The sequence below is a fragment of the Acipenser ruthenus genome, chromosome 54, assembly GCF_902713425.1.
Source record: "Acipenser ruthenus chromosome 54, fAciRut3.2 maternal haplotype, whole genome shotgun sequence".
Classification (NCBI taxonomy): Eukaryota; Metazoa; Chordata; class Actinopteri; order Acipenseriformes; family Acipenseridae; genus Acipenser; species Acipenser ruthenus.
The window spans coordinates 1,038,265-1,052,020 of NC_081242.1; the positions used below are offsets into that span (position 1 = coordinate 1,038,265).

General features: G+C 41.5%; 1 protein-coding gene across 3 annotated transcripts in view; it reads left to right on the plus strand.

The window, feature by feature from the left end:
* The first annotated feature begins 1,881 nt into the window (after window positions 1–1,881).
* The window catches only part of hsd3b7 (hydroxy-delta-5-steroid dehydrogenase, 3 beta- and steroid delta-isomerase), a 52,462-nt gene continuing 40,587 nt past the window's right edge, over window positions 1,882–13,756 (plus strand). Inside the window, exon 1 of one of the 3 annotated variants that reach the window (XM_033997277.3) lies at window positions 1,882–2,008. The gene's annotated coding sequence lies outside the window, so the exon portion shown is untranslated. Of the gene's footprint in view, window positions 2,009–2,694; window positions 3,986–9,203; window positions 9,335–13,756 lie in introns of those variants that run through there. The other 2 variants (XM_033997275.3, XM_059016967.1) reach the window with 2 other exon arrangements.

Genomic DNA, 13,756 nt, shown 5'->3' on the forward strand with positions numbered 1-13,756 from the left:
GGTACTGCAGCCAAGAATATTTGCATCATCACCCTGTAGCATGAACTAACATTGAATTGCACCCCCTCTATATAGAATGAACTCCCTCAGCTTCATAGAGTCCAATGAAAGCTGCTGAATAATGTTCCCTTGTTAACATATTGAATTCCACCCCCTCTATATAGAATGAACTCCCTCAGCTTCATAGAGTCCAATGAAAGCTGCTGAATAATGTTCCCTTGTTTACATATTGAATTGCACCCCCTCTATATAGAATGAACTCCCTCAGCTTCATAGAGTCCAATGAAAGCTGCTGAATAATGTTCCCTTGTTAACATATTGAATTCCACCCCCTCTATATAGAATGAACTCCCTCAGCTTCATAGAGTCCAATGAAAGCTGCTGAATAATGTTCCCTTGTTAACATATTGAATTCCACCCCCTCTATATAGAATGAACTCCCTCAGCTTCATAGAGTCCAATGAAAGCTGCTGAATAATGTTCCCTTGTTAACATATTGAATTGCACACCCTCTATATAGAATGAACTCCCTCAGCTTCATAGAGTCCAATGAAAGCTGCTGAATAATGTTCCCTTGTTAACATATTGAATTGCACACCCTCTATATAGAATGAACTCCCTCAGCTTCATAGAGTCCAATGAAAGCTGCTGAATAATGTTCTCTTGTTAACATATTGAATTGCACACCCTCTATATAGAATGAACTCCCTCAGCTTCATAGAGTCCAATGAAAGCTGCTGAATAATGTTCCCTTGTTAACATATTGAATTGCACACCCTCTATATAGAATGAACTCCCTCAGCTTCATAGAGTCCAATGAAAGCTGCTGAATAATGTTCCCTTGTTAACATATTGAATTGCACCCCCTCTATATAGAATGAACTCCCTCAGCTTCATAGAGTCCAATGAAAGCTGCTGAATAATGTTCCCTTGTTAACATATTGAATTGCACACCCAGCGCTTTGTAGTTTTCCAGATACTTAACATTGAAAAAACTGACTGGAAAAATGCGACATTTCTGAAATCTAACATGAAATACTACTGGACGGCTAGTACGGCTCATGAGTTTTTGTTTTGTTTTATTTTTTGCGATATCATATTGTAGTTTCTCTTTCATTTACGTAATGTTAAATGAAAAAAAATCTAAATTATGTTCGAAATGATTTATTTAATTGTCCCAATCCTAAAAATCTAGGTGATGTAAAACTTTTTTGGCCAGAGCTGCACGCTTAATGAAGGATTTCCTTTTTTTAAATTATATATAACTTTAATTTCGTATTCCAAAAAAAAATGGAACACACATTTAGAGAACGGTTGTGTCCAGCAGAGGGCGCCCCAGTTCTACACCGTTTCAAAATAACAACTTCTTCTTCTTCTTCTTCTTCTTCTTCTTCTTCTTCTTCTTCTTCTTATTAATGAGTCATTTAGCAGACGCTTTTATCCAAAGCGACTTACAGAGACTAGGGGGGGTGAACTCTGCATCATCAACAACTGCTGCTGCTGCTGCTGCAGAGTCACTTCCAATAGGAGCTTATTTGTTTGACGTCTCATCCGAAGGACGTTTTATAAAATGTTTATTTTTTATTTATTAGTCAGAATTCAGAGCAATAGCAAATATACGAGAAAGACAAATCGTCAAATCAAAGAAAAAAAAAAACCTTTTTTCTTTCTTTTTCTCGTTGCTATAGAAACTTGGCAATTGAAGTCGAGGGAGTTTATGGTGAAATCATGAAATGCTCTCGTCAAACCCCACCTAAAAAACTTTTTTTTTTTTTTTTTTTTTTCTGGTCGCCTCGCTACAAAAAAAAACGACTTCACTGCGCTGGAGAAGGTATCCCAGAACTTCATGACAGGAGCGACGAGGAAAGGTTAAAATAATTACATCTCTTCAGCCTGCCAAACCCCCCCAAAAAAGAGGGGAAGAGATTGATTGAACCCAAGACTTCAAATCGAGCACAGGAAGGAGAACGAGAGGGCATCGATGGAAGGTTGAGTAGAGTGCAGAACGGTAGGTAGGAAGCACTTTTTTTTGAGAGAGAGAGAGAGAGAGTGAGAGAGAGTTATAAATGCATTTACCAGCCTACCTGGTGAAATAGAACCTAAAACACTGGAGGGAGCCCCCTTTCTCTTAGGGGGGTGAGGGAGGGAGGGAGCAGTTCAGTCTCCGTGCCTCAAGCCTGCCCCGGACTGGAGGGAGCCCCCTTTCTCTTAGGGGGGTGAGGGAGGGAGAGAGGGAGCAGTTCAGTCTCTGTGTCTCAAGCCTGCCCTGGACTGCAGGGAGTCCCCTTTCTCTTAGGGGGGTGAGGGAGGGAGAGAGCAGTTCAGTCACCGTGCCTCAAGCCTGCCCTGGACTGGAGGGAGCCCCCTTTCTCTTAGGGGGGTGAGGGAGCGAGAGAGCAGTTCAGTCACCGTGCCTCAAGCCTGCTCTGGACTGGAGGGAGCCCCCTTTCTCTTAGGGGGGGTGAGGGAGGGAGGGAGGGAGGGAGCAGTTCAGTCTCCGTGCCTCAAGCCTGCCCTGGACTGGAGGGAGCCCCCTTTCTCTTAGGGAGGGTGAGGGAGGGAGGGAGGGAGGGAGCAGTTCAGTCTCCGTGCCTCAAGCCTGCCCTGGACTGGAGGGAGCCCCCTTTCTCTTAGGGGGGTGAGGGAGGGAGGGAGCAGTTCAGTCTCCGTGCCTCAAGCCTGCCCTGGACTGGAGGGAGCCCCCTTTCTCTTAGGGGGGTGAGGGACGGAGGGAGGGAGCAGTTCAGTTTCCACACCTTAAGCCCAATGCCAACTATGACCTATTTTGTGGTGCTACAGTATGTGAAGGGTGTTTACAGTTGCTTCATTTAGATGTTATCTCCAGTAAACACATTACACATTTTGTGGCATGTAGCCCATTGGAAATAATTCAAAAATAACTTGAACAATTTTCTGTGTACCAAAACCATACTTCAGGAACAACGCCTTACCAGAATTGATTTGTACATGACAAGCAGTTAGAGAGATAATGAAGCAGCCCCCTTCTCAAAGCACAGTGAAGATAATGAACCAGCCCCCTTCTCAAAGCACAGTGAAGATAATGAACCAGCCCCCTTCTCAAAGCACAGAGAAGATAATGAACCAGCCCCCTTCTCAAAGCACAGTGAAGATAATGAACCAGCCCCCTTCTCAAAGCACAGAGAAGATAATGAACCAGCCCCCTTCTCAAAGCACAGTGAAGATAATGAACCAGCCCCCTTCTCAAAGCACAGTGAAGATAATGAACCAGCCCCCTCCTCAAAGCACAGAGAAGATAATGAACCAGCCCCCTTCTCAAAGCAGTGAAGATAATGAACCAGCCCCCTTCTCAAAGCACAGTGAAGATAATGAACCAGCCCCCTTCTCAAAGCACAGTGAAGATAATGAACCAGCCCCCTTCTCAAAGCACAGTGAAGATAATGAACCAGCCCCCTTCTCAAAGCACAGTGCAATTCAAACTGTATTTATCAAGTGTTGAGTACCGTTGACACTACCCCTCCCTGAATGATTTCGCTCAGACCACATTAAACCCGAACTGCATGTTTCTACTCAAACCATACCCGGGAGCTATGCAATTATAACTGACTAATCAATAGTTGTTTGTTGCCCATCTGTGTCATTGAAATGCAGACGCGTGTGTGTTTTGCTTTGTTTTGTTTTTTCCCTGAATCATCCCTCAAGCTTTTTGAAGTGGAAAGCGGAAATTAAAGAAACGAAATTAAAGAAACGAATCCGGTATGTGAACAATTCGTTTTATCCTTAACTTTCCGGGAGAGGTCAGGAAACTTGGGCAGCCTTTGAAATAGCGTGCTGTGTGTGTCTCTCTCTCTCTCTCTCTCTCTCTCTCTCTCTCTCTCTCTCTCTCTCTCTCTCTCTCTCTCTCAAATTCAGTGTGATCCTGACCCGGATTGTTAACGCTGGAGCCAAGCAGCTCAGACAGAAATGGAGAAGAAGGATCTCCTTTAACTCAGGAGAAAAACAAGGGGTTAGTATGACAAAAAAAACGCCAGGCGAATAACGCTCCTGTAAACCGAATAGATATCAAACATTGTGTAATGTTGTTGAAGCTGACACCCTGGGATCCTTCAAGAAGCTGCTTGATGAGATTCTGGGATCAATAAGCTACTAACAACCAAACGAGCAAAGATGGGCCGAAACTTTCTTATGTTCTTAGATGAACACAAATGATTCTGAAATCTATTTTCATTGGTTTGAAATTGATAATGCGTGTTGTCAGGCTGCCACCGGTTTCAGCACCAGGTATCCAAATTTTGCAGATGTAATGCTTTTGAATGATAAGTTTTCCGGACAAGAGCAGCGTCTGAATCTAGCGATCACCTTGTCAAAATTTGATCCATATTATAAACGATTGTTATTATTATAACAATATTATTATATTTTATATATAATAACGGCAGCAGTGTGGAGTAGTGGTTAGGGCTCTGGACTCTTGACCGGAGGGTCGTGGGTTCAATCCCAGGTGGGGGGGGGGGGCACTGCTGCTGCTGTACCCTTGAGCAAGGTACTGTACCTAGATTGCTCCAGTAAAAACCCAACTGTATAAATGGGGAATTGTATGTAAAAATAATGTGATATCTTGTAATAATTGTAAGTCGCCCTGGATAAGGGAGCGCCTGCTAAGAAATAAATAATAATAATAATAATAATAAATAAATAAATAAATATATATATATATATATATATACTCTCCGATCGGTTGTTTTTCTCAATGCGTTTCACAAACGTATTAATTAAAAGCTAAATACGCTGGAATTCTGAAAGCAAAAAAAAGTATTTTTATTTTCGATTTCTTGTTTAAAGACGAGATTTTTTTTTGTTTTGTTTTTAAATTAGAAATTGGTTGTCTGTTTCCGGTTTTAAGTTTGCCCAAAAAAAGAAGTAATGTATAATTAACGGTAAATACTAGGGGGCGGGCACCAATATTGATATTTTGATAGGATATCGATAATAATTTCCAAATCGCGATATGGTTGGATTAAAAATCACAGACTCATAATTTTTATTGCTAATACTGCTAACAATACAAACGCAGTATAATCAAGTTCATTTTAGATTTATACAATAAACCCTATACACACCAATCATCCTTGGCAAACTCCACACACAAAGTATTATTTCCTTCTAAGAACCCGATTAACAAATATTGAATAGCGAGTGTAAATGAAGAAAAACGACAAAACCACAACCTGTGGTCTCCCGTTTATACACCTGTTTCATTTATCCGGCCTGGGACAATAGGAGGATAGGAAAATGATGTCACAAGCGGGCGGAGTTAGTAAACAGTAGAGCATTTCTGGAGCCCGTAGAAAAGTATTCATTATATAATCAAGCATTGATTTTCTTAAATAAGTCAGTCGTTTTATAGTAACGATATTTTTTATTGTTATTAAAAAAAAATACCGGTATATCCTGGCGCTGCAACACAGCATCTCCGCAATGTATTCAGTACTGAGTGGGCTCCAGAAATGGCGCCTGTAATTGGGTACCTAACTGCATCACGGGATTGACTGTCCTATCCTGCTTTATATAGTCCTAGCTCATGGTCACATACAGTGAGTCAGTCAGTAGCAGGGGTGGGATTTGAACCCGGGACCTTCTGGGTACAGGCCCTGGACTTCTATAGTCACAGGCCAAACCCTTACCGGAAACTATATCCTGTTTGCGCGCATCAACCAATTAAAAAACAGGGGATTTTTAAGGGATACACGCCTAAAAAAAACAAAGTTAACACAAATAAACATAATAAAAAGCAAAAAAAAACAAAACGGCTTAAATATATCTATTTTTTTCTTCTCTAATATTCAGAACGAGCTCACAAACTACCGAGCGCTATTGGGATTATTTTGAGTTATGCGCATGCGTCAGTGTTTGAGTGCATTAGTAATGCGTTTTTTTTTTTAAGTTAAAGTAAGGTATTGATTTTCTCATGTAAATATCTGGAATTGCAATTGTGTTGTGGAAGACTTCGATAGTAAATACCACTTTTTGACACTAGCGTCAGATCACAATGGATGGCACCTATACCCAAATCTGACCACCTACCACTTATTGACTTTACACGGGTCAAGTTTTGGTACGCCTACCGCATTCTGATGAGGTACCACTTTCTGACATTACACTGGTATGAAATAAATCGCAAAATAAATCACAAAAATAAACACTATTGACAAGTGTGGATCCCAGATCCACTAACCTCTCCCCTATATGATTGTTTGCCAATGGTGTGCAAACATCACAAGACTACTGTTCCAATGTAACATGAAGGTTAAAGGAAAGCGATTATTTTATCAGATTCAGGGGCTCCCTTCATAAGAAACTGGAGGAGGCCATTCGGCCCATCTTGCTCATTTGGTTGTTAGTAGCTTATTGATCCCAGAATCTCATCAAGCAGCTTCTTGAAGGATCCCAGGGTGTCAGCTTCAACAACATTACTGGGGAGTTGGTTCCAGACCCTCACAATTCTCTGTGTAAAAAAAGTGCCTCCTATTTTCTGTTCTGAATGCCCCTTTATCTAATCTCCATTTGTGACCCCTGGTCCTTGTTTCTTTTTTCAGGTCAAAAAAGTCCCCTGGGTCGACATTGTCTATACCTTTGAGGATTTTGAGTGTTTGAATCAGATTGCCACGTAGTCTTCTTTGTTCAAGACTGAATAGATTCAATTCTTTTAGCCTGTCTGCATACGACATGCCTTTTAAACCCGGGATAATTCTGGTCGCTCTTCTTTGCACTCTTTCTAGAGCAGCAATATCCTTTTTGTAACGAGGTGACCAGAACTGAACACAATATTCTAGGTGAGGTCTTACTAATGCATTGTAAAGTTTTAACATTACTTCCCTTGATTTAAATTCAACACTTCTCACAATATATCCAAGCATCTTGTTGGCCTTTTTTATAGCTTCCCCACATTGTCTAGATGAAGACATTTCTGAGTCAACATAAACTCCTAGGTCTTTTTCATAGTTCCCTTCTTCAATTTCAGTATCTCCCATATGATATTTATAATGCACATTTTTATTGCCTGCGTGCAGTACCTTACACTTTTCTCTATTAAATGTCATTTGCCATGTGTCTGCCCAGTTCTGAATGCTGTCTAGATCATTTTGAATGACCTTTGCTGCTGCAACAGTGTTTACCAATGTTGCAATGTAAATGAAATTAAAAGGAAAGCGATTATTTTATCAGATTCAGGGGCTCCCTTCAGTCCAGGGAAGGCTTCAGGCATGGAGACTGAACTGCTCCCTCGCTCGTCACAAAGCACAAGGGTTAATTCAGCCTCTGTTTTAAAACTTAAACATGAATAAATAAAAATAAATCAAATAATTAAGATGTTTAGGTTTGGAATAATAATAATAATAATAATAATAATAATAATAATAATAATAATAATAATAATAATAATAATAATAATAATAAACTACACTTTTACAAAAAAACACACTTTTAAAATATAATTAGTACCACTCGCTCAGCTCAGATTTTGAGCGCAGCGCCCTCTAGAGTTCCTGTTTGGAAGCACACCAACACAAACCATAATCCTTAATACCGCACTGAAAGCGGGGCTCAGCGAGTCCGCAACTTTGTTCCGTTAATTTCTTTCGTTGCAATTGGTATTAAATTACTACGCAGCTGGGGATGGATAATACCGTACTAGCTGGTACGAAACCTAGTACGCAGCTCCGTGTGTCGACCTGAAAAAAGAAACAAGGACCAGGGGTCACAAATGGAGATTAGATAAAGGGGCATTCAGAACAGAAAATAGGAGGCACTTTTTTACACAGAGAATTGTTTGGGTCTGGAACCAACTCCCCAGTAATGTTGTTGAAGCTGACACCCTGGGATCCTTCAAGAAGCTGCTTGATGAGATTCTGGGATCAATAAGCTACTAACAACCAAACGAGCAAGATGGGCTGAATGGGGCCTCCTCTCGTTTGGAAACTTTCTTATGCTCTCTGTAAACTCGTTGCAATCGACCCCCATACTGTAACACGGATGCGAGTGTTTTGGGCTTGTTTCGAAAGGCAGTGGCCCCCTTCTTTGGGGGATGATGGAAGCTGGGATAAAACTGCTGTTGAAATATTTTCCAGAGCTAGCTCCACACATACAGAGATTGGGGGGCGGGGGTAAGCTGTACTCTCTGTGAAACTTTTCGGGGGTGTCGCAGTCTGCAGAACAGAAAATGTCATCGTGGTTTTGTGTTTAGTTAACTTTGTATACCCAGAAAAGTTCAAAACGCGCGACACGACCTATGCACTAAGATACAACGATATGGCTGCTTTTAAAAGTCCTTAAATTTAGATATGATATTGACTAGAACAGAGTTTCTCAAACTGGAGGTCCCGACCTAAAAGCGGGACAGGATTTAAGAAGCAGGCGTTATTTCTAAATCTTTACCAGACCTCTCTGTGCTTTACAATGCTTCCTTATGCTTTACCAGACATCTCTGTGCTTTACAATGCTTCCCTATGCTTTACCAGACCTCTCTGTGCTTTACAATGCTTCCCTATGCTTTACCAGACCTCTCTGTGCTTTACAATGCTTCCCTATGCTTTACCAGACCTCCCTGTGCTTTACAATGCTTCCCTATGCTTTACCAGACCTCTCTGTGCTTTACAATGCTTCCCTATGCTTTACCAGACCTCTCTGTGCTTTACAATGCTTCCCTATGCTTTACCAGACCTCTCTGTGCTTTGCAATGCTTCCCTATGCTTTACCAGACCTCTCTGTGCTTTACAATGCTTCCCTATGCTTTACCAGACCTCTCTGTGCTTTACAATGCTTCCCTATGCTTTACCACACCTCTCTGTGCTTTACAATGCTTCCCTATGCTTTACCAGACCTCTGTGCTTTACAATGCTTCCCTATGCTTCACCCTATGAGAGGAAAATTAGCATGCGACCGGCTTTTAAAAACGTTTAATTGCCACTGATTGTAAAGGTGAGGGAAGGACAGGTTTTCTTGTTTTGAAATCAACACGGCAACGAAGGGGTAGATGGCATACGTGCCGAGGAATGGTGTTCTTTCCTTCTCGTGCTGATAGCGCAATGATTCCAGTAAGTAATCTGATACCTGAGGAATTCTTGGACCAGATTTGCATTCTAAATGCCAAGTGAAATACTTGCAGATACACACCAAGGAAATAAAGCTTCATATTTAAACACAGTGGAGTTTACAGCAAGGGCTAAATCACAATACTGCTAGAATACAATATGAACTAGGACGCAGCAAGATGGGATCACAGCAAGTTTTATCTACAATGACAAAGTGCAAGGATAGCACATCAGCTGAGGGTCCAGTAACGTGGTGCTGAGGTCAGGTGAGTCCAGCGCAGAGCAGGAGGGGCGGAGCGAGAGGTTAAGTTAAGTTCTCTTAGGATATTTGTCAGTTAGTTTTTGGTATGGTTTTTTAGTGCTTTTTGACCATTCTTCAACTGTTCCAGTTCATTCAAATACTGCTCTTGTGCCCAGCCTTCTTCAATACCAGGGATTTCTCAATCGGGTTTAGATCAGTACTTTTTTTTTTTTTTTTAATTTAGTCGTTGCCAATTAGTTTTTATTATTTTCTCCCCAATTTGAAATGCCCAATTATTTTTAGGCTCAGCTCACCGCTACCACCCCCGCGCTGTCTCGGGAGGGGCGAAGATGAACCCACGCTGTCCTCCGAAGCGTGTGCCGTCAGCCGCCCGCTTCTTTACACGCTGCAGACTCACCGTGCAGCCGCCTCAGAGCTACAGCGTCGGAGGACAACGCAGCTCTGGGGCAGCTTACAGGCAACCCCGCAGGCGCCCGGCCAGACCACAGGGGGGCGCTGGTGAGCCGAGGACACCCTGGCCGACCTAACCCTCCCTCCCCCCGGCTAATTGAGCACTGCCCCCTGGGAGCTCCTGTCCACGGTCGGCTGTGGAATAGTCTGGACTCGAACCGGCGATGTCCAGGCTATAGAGCGCATCCTGCACTCTAGCGAGTGCTTTTACTGGATGCGCCACTCGGGAGCCCCTGGGACTTTGACCGGGCCTTTCCAGAACCTTGATTTATTTTTCTTGAACGGTTCTGAAGTAGATTTTGATGTGTGCTTTGGATTGTTGTCGTGTTGGAACGTCCCAGTTGCGTTCAGCCCAGGTTTTGTAGCGGAGGGTTTCAGATGATAAGCCAATATCTTTTGGTATGCTAGGGAATCCATTTTACCATGTATTGGAACCAGATTTCTTGTGCCATTAGAGTAAAAACAACCCCATAGAATGATATTACCACCTCCATGCTTGACAGTAGGTATGGTGTTATTTTCTTTGTACGCCTCACCAGATTTTCTCCAAAGATAACGACCATCAGCGTGACCAGATAGCTCGATTTCTGTTTCATCGCTCCACAAAACCTTTGACCAGAACTCGTATCCGTCATTCAAATGCTGTTTTGCAAACTTTAAGCGATTTATCCTTGTGACGTTTTATACTCTCTAAGAATGTTCACCTACAATCCAGAATTTTCTAGACTGTTCTAGAATTAGGTTCTGCGTGATCATATGGACATTTCTAGCACCTTGTAGACAATACTATCATAGCATCAAAGGGTATGAATACTTTTTGAATTAGCATTTTTGGAGTTTTGCAGTAAGTTTTGAAATAAATAATTCTAGACATCTGTTATTTGTAACTTTTTTTTTCCTCATCCACAAAAGCAAAACTTTTGCTTCAAAAGATGTTTCCTATAATTATTTGTTTTCGAGAAATTTCTAGAAATTACAAATTTCCACTGGGGGATGGAAAGTTTTGACTACAACTGTATATATATACACAGCTCTGGCCAAAAGTTTTGCATCCACCCCCTCTATATAGAATGAACTCCCTCAGCTTCATAGAGTCCAATGAAAGCTGCTGAATAATGTTCCCTTGTTAACATATTGAATTCCACCCCCTCTATATAGAATGAACTCCCTCAGCTTCATAGAGTCCAATGAAAGCTGCTGAATAATGTTCCCTTGTTAACATATTGAATTGCACCCCCTCTATATAGAATGAACTCCCTCAGCTTCATAGAGTCCAATGAAAGCTGCTGAATAATGTTCCCTTGTTAACATATTGAATTGCACCCCCTCTATATAGAATGAACTCACTCAGCTTCATAGAGTCCAGTGAAAGCTGCTGAATAATGTTCCCTTGTTAACATATTGAATTGCACACCCTCTATATAGAATGAACTCCCTCAGCTTCATAGAGTCCAATGAAAGCTGCTGAATAATGTTCCCTTGTTAACATATTGAATTGCACACCCTCTATATAGAATGAACTCCCTCAGCTTCATAGAGTCCAATGAAAGCTGCTGAATAATGTTCCCTTGTTAACATATTAAATTGCACACCCTCTATATAGAATGAACTCCCTCAGCTTCATAGAGTCCAATGAAAGCTGCTGAATAATGTTCCCTTGTTAACATATTGAATTGCACACCCTCTATATAGAATGAACTCCCTCAGCTTCATAGAGTCCAATGAAAGCTGCTGAATAATGTTCCCTTGTTAACATATTAAATTGCACACCCTCTATATAGAATGAACTCCCTCAGCTTCATAGAGTCCAATGAAAGCTGCTGAATAATGTTCCCTTGTTAACATATTGAATTCCACCCCCTCTATATAGAATGAACTCCCTCAGCTTCATAGAGTCCAATGAAAGCTGCTGAATAATGTTCCCTTGTTAACATATTGAATTCCACCCCCTCTATATAGAATGAACTCTCTCAGCTTCATAGAGTCCAATGAAAGCTGTTGAATAATGTTCCCTTGTTAACATATTGAATTGCACACCCTCTATATAGAATGAACTCCCTCAGCTTCATAGAGTCCAGTGAAAGCTGCTGAATAATGTTCCCTTGTTAACATATTGAATTGCACCCCCTCTATATAGAATGAACTCCCTCAGCTTCATAGAGTCCAATGAAAGCTGCTGAATAATGTTCCCTTGTTAACATATTGAATTGCACACCCTCTATATAGAATGAACTCCCTCAGCTTCATAGAGTCCAATGAAAGCTGCTGAATAATGTTCCCTTGTTAACATATTAAATTGCACACCCTCTATATAGAATGAACTCCCTCAGCTTCATAGAGTCCAATGAAAGCTGCTGAATAATGTTCCCTTGTTAACATATTGAATTGCACACCCTCTATATAGAATGAACTCCCTCAGCTTCATAGAGTCCAATGAAAGCTGCTGAATAATGTTCCCTTGTTAACATATTAAATTGCACACCCTCTATATAGAATGAACTCCCTCAGCTTCATAGAGTCCAATGAAAGCTGCTGAATAATGTTCCCTTGTTAACATATTGAATTCCACCCCCTCTATATAGAATGAACTCCCTCAGCTTCATAGAGTCCAATGAAAGCTGCTGAATAATGTCCCCTTGTTAACATATTGAATTCCACACCCTCTATATAGAATGAACTCCCTCAGCTTCATAGAGTCCAATGAAAGCTGCTGAATAATGTTCCCTTGTTAACATATTGAATTGCACACCCTCTATATAGAATGAACTCCCTCAGCTTCATAGAGTCCAATGAAAGCTGCTGAATAATGTTCCCTTGTTAACATATTGAATTCCACACGTAGTTTGCCAGATACTTAACATTGAAAAATGTGACATTTCTGAAATCTAACATGAAATACTACTGGATATATCCTCAACCCTAAAATTCTAGGTGATGCTAAACTTTTAGGCACTTCTGTAGATTCGTTCCCAGCAGCACTACTGTCGATTGCAGTTGATGAGAAAGGAGGAAAAAGCACTTTGCTTGTGTTGTAATTGCTGGTATTGCTAACTAGTCTCTGAGGAAGTTGGAGTTTCCTATTCTAAACCAAAAGCCCTGTGAAGCAACTGCAAGTGTTTAAACTGGACCACAGTTTGGAAACGTTTTAAAAAAGACAGTTAAAAAGCCTGCTCTTTATCTCCCCAGTACATCAACTCTGCTCTTACCAAGGTACCCCGTACTAAAAGCACAGCACAGTGTAATAAACCACAAAGGGGTCTGGTAAAGCATAGGGAAGCATTGTAAAGCACAGAGAGGTCTGGTAAAGCATAGGGAAGCATTGTAAAGCACAGAGAGGTCTGGTAAAGCATAGGGAAGCATTGTAAAGCACAGAGAGGTCTGGTAAAGCATAGGGAAGCATTGTAAAGCACAGAGAGGTCTGGTAAAGCATAGGGAAGCATTGTAAAGCACAGAGAGGTATGGTAAAGCATAGGGAAGCATTGTAAAGCACAGATAGGTCTGGTAAAGCATAGGCAAGCATTGTAAAGCACAGGGAGGTCTGGTAAAGCATAGGGAAGCATTGTAAAGCACAGAGAGGTGTGGTAAAGCATAGGGAAGCATTGTGAAGCACAGAGAGGTCTGGTAAAGCATAGGGAAGCATTGTAAAGCACAGAGAGGTCTGGTAAAGCATAGGGAAGCGTAAAGCACAGAGAGGTCTGGTAAAGCATAGGGAAGCATTGTAAAGCACAGAGAGGTCTGGTAAAGCATAGGGAAGCATTGTAAAGCACAGAGAGGTCTGGTAAAGCATAGGGAAGCATTGTAAAGCACGGAGAGGTCTGGTAAAGCATAGGGAAGCATTGTAAAGCACAGAGAGGTGTGGTAAAGCACAGGGAAGCATTGTAAAGCACAGGGAGGTCTGGTAAAGCATAGGGAAGCATTGTAAAGCACAGAGAGGTCTGGTAAAGCATAGGGAAGCATTGTAAAGCACAGAGAGGTC